This window comes from Camelina sativa, unplaced genomic scaffold (assembly GCF_000633955.1).
Source record: "Camelina sativa cultivar DH55 unplaced genomic scaffold, Cs unpScaffold00630, whole genome shotgun sequence".
NCBI classification, from domain to species: Eukaryota; Viridiplantae; Streptophyta; class Magnoliopsida; order Brassicales; family Brassicaceae; genus Camelina; species Camelina sativa.
The window spans coordinates 23,317-27,034 of NW_010921770.1; positions in this window are offsets into that span (position 1 = coordinate 23,317).

Consider the following 3,718-nt stretch of genomic DNA (forward strand, 5'->3'; position numbering starts at 1 on the left):
GTATGAAGGGTTTACATAAGCAGTTAATTAAAAAATCTATAATACAATAAATGTATTAGAAACAATATCTGTCAATGATAAGATTGGATCCTCAAAAGCAAGAAACAACATCTTCATAATTCATAAAAAGTAAACGCCACAATTATACACATCTGAACGAAATGTATAAACATATGGTGTATAAATAAAAGTGACGGCAAAGCCCGTATATGCCTAATTAAAACGAAATAATACAAAAGAGAAAATGAAAAAGACCAAAAAAAACAAGAAAGTGCCAACTACACCACAACCCACGCGTTGCGTGGGGAAGCACCTAGTAAAAATGATATGAGACAGTTTTCGTCTCAATTTCAAAACCGGTTCTGTTTTCAAAACCAGCAATTTCGGTTAATTTAAACCGATTTTGGAAAAAGAAATCATAAACATTTTTTTACATGTTGTATACCTTTGTTACGGCAGATTATCATATATTGGTATGTTTTTTGTATAATTATATTTTGAAAAATAACCTTTAATAGCACCGATTTAAATTTTTATTTCAACCTTGACACACATATTCAAATATTCCAAAATTATCATTAATGAATCATTATTTTAAATAACAAAATCAATTATAATTTTTAGTAACTTATCGGTTTATTAAATTACGATCGTGATAGCTCTGGTGAAGCTTCCAATGAGAGTAAAGCTTGTGGTGAAGCTTCATGCCAAGCTTCTTCTTCTTCTCTATGTATCAATTTCAATCTCAGATTTTGAGATTCTCGACAAAATCATGGATTCTTATAGCTTTAATTGAGGAATTAAGCGAATTTGTTGTATCATGGCTTCTAAATTTAGCTAATTGGCTCATCATCAGCTGGATTCACATCTGTATTTGTAGTTCTGTCGTTGTTATTGTCATGGGGATTTAAAAAAATGGTAGGAGGATAGTGGTGATTATTGGAAGAAGAAAGAAGAAAGGTGTTGAAAAAAAAAGCCAATGACGAACACCATCGACGAGATTGCCGCCACCACTCACCGATGCTAATTACAGATCTTTATTCTCTGCTGTTGAGACCATCACCAGAGCTTCTGAATGTGAAAGAGAAAGTAGAAATAGAGATGTCAGTGCTGGATAAAGGAAGTGTACGAGAATTTGAAGCTTCTTCTTCGCTTAGATCATTTGGCTTTGTCTTTTAACAAATGAAATATTGGGTATTGAATGAAATCTGAACATCTGGGAATTGTTGGGTATTGGAACTGTTGAAAATTGTTGGTTAATGAATCAAATATGATCATGAGTGGTGGCTTTAATTGTTGGGTATTAGTATTTCAATTGTGAATGAAATGGATAAATATGGTAATCTTGAAGCTGAAATGTTTATTTGAGTGCTTTCTCATCTTTGGACACCAATTTTTTTTTGATATATTGTCATTGAGAACAAAACAGTTGGTAATTGAGTTTGATGTATTCGGCTTCTTTGGATTATATTTTGTCCGTTATGGAGTTGACTAGACGTGTTGATGAGTCAGAGTACAATGGAGGATGATCTTCTGGTTCTGGTCACCACTCATCACCATTTGTGGGATTTATGAATATTCAGGAAAAACTTTCTAAATTTTAAGAATGTCTTCCTAAACATTATGAAATCCTTCCTAAATCTACAGAAATGAGTTTCTAATTTTTTTTAATTTTTGTTTTACCTCATTGTGTCACATATTACTCTATTTAGTGAGAGATTTTTGATTTTATTTTGTGTCTATCTTGATATTTTATCTATATATATATGAGAGTAACAAATATAATTTTGTGTCGTTCTAGATAGTTTATGAAGTATTTTAGTGTTATGTATGTGATGTCTTTGAAATGTTTCTTTACAAGATATTATTATCTTCTGTCTTGTGTTGGAGAAGTGTGTGATATCTTTGATGTGTTTCATTGTAATGTGGGTTTTTTTGTTTACATATTGATTTCAGCAAAAAAGAAAGAAACGGTGTAAAGAAGTTGAGTATGTTGTTCCAAAGAAAAACAGTTGATGATGAACAAGATGTTCCATGGCAGAGCACAAAACATGTTTAAACCATCCTGAATTTAAGCAAGAACACTTTAAAGATGTAATCTTTTTATGGAAAATTAGAAAAAAATGAGCTTTTAAAAAACTTTGTCCATCTAAACTTTTTTTAAAAAGTTTGGTTAAATAGGTTTTAGAATGTAATTAAAAGCCAATAATACCCTCAATTATATATTCATATTAAATTTGTATATCAATTACAAATTCATATTTAATTTATAGATTTTAATTAAATCAAATTAGGAAACTATCTGGGATATTGGGTGTCTATGAAAAATATTAAAAAATTTGGGTAGGCAAAAAAATACCCTTAACTTTTCACCGTCGTCTCTCCTCCATCTTTAACCTCAATGCCGTTCATCTTCTCCTTAGCCACCGGCGTCTCTCTCCATCGTCACCATCTTCCGTCGTCTCTCCATCGTCACCGTATTTTGTCGTGTCTCTCCATCACCATCCTCCGCCGTCTCTCCTTCTTCACCGTCTTCACCATCTCACCACATCTCCATCTTCACCATTGCTCCATCTCTCCATGAATTAGGTATGTAGATTTCTGGATTTTTTTGCATGTTGATTGTTATGTTGTGTTCATTTCTTGAGATTATGTCAATTTGTTCACTCCATTTCAATCCAGATTTCAACCCAATTTTTTCTTATTCGATTTCAATTTTTGCATGTTAATTATTATGATTTCGTGATTAAAAGAGTTGTTTCTTGCCCACTCGTAGATTACGTTCATGTACAAACCTGAACTAACACACTCCCAAATCGCAACATTTAGTTTCGTCGCTCTGTTTTTTTTTTCCGTATTTTCTGTGTACAAATCATGTGTTTTTAAAACCGGAGTGTTTTTATGATGGCTTCTTCCATTCGTATGCTCATGAATTGGAAGCTATTAGGCTTTGTTGTATATAATGGTTGTTCTAGAGCTGAATATTAGTATTGGAGTTCATAAATTTTATGATTTTGGATCTTGAAATCTGAGTTTGGAAGGTGGTTACCATTCCTGCGGTATATGTTCTACGTTAGAATCTGACATCAAAGTTAGTAGCTTTTTCTTAGGCTTGGATCCTCCTACTATTGTAGTATGTGGTTGTGTATGCATAGAAGAAACCAAAACAAGTGTATATCTTATATGAAAGTTATCATTTTCTAAGATTAAACTAAGATCCTTAAGTCTAATTTTTGTTTAATTTTCAATTCGTTAGTGTATTTTTGTCTTTAAATTCCTGTTTTGCATCTAAATGATTAATAATCAGAGTTTTCTTGTTCTTAAATCATACTTTTAGTAATCTTTAGTATTTAATTTTCTAATATCTTTGTTGATTTTTGTATGATTTATTTCAGTTGTGGCTAATTCATACTAACTCTTCTTTTATTTTATTCGGCAGGGATGGAAATCAAGTATCCTAAGCGGCTTATGGCACCTAAATTAAATCGCTCAAATTTGCTCGTTTGAAGTTGGCAGTCGATCTTTGGATAGGAGCAAAGGATCATATGCTAGTTAATCGAATGAAAACTTATGAGCCTCCAGTATATGCTTATGAGTTTGTAGACCTTGGCTAATTTTTTTAGTGTCTTTACACTTTTATTTTTCATTAGTTGTATCACTTTTATTTTTATTGATATTCTAATGAATTTTGTGTTTATAATGGTTGATGAGTACATAA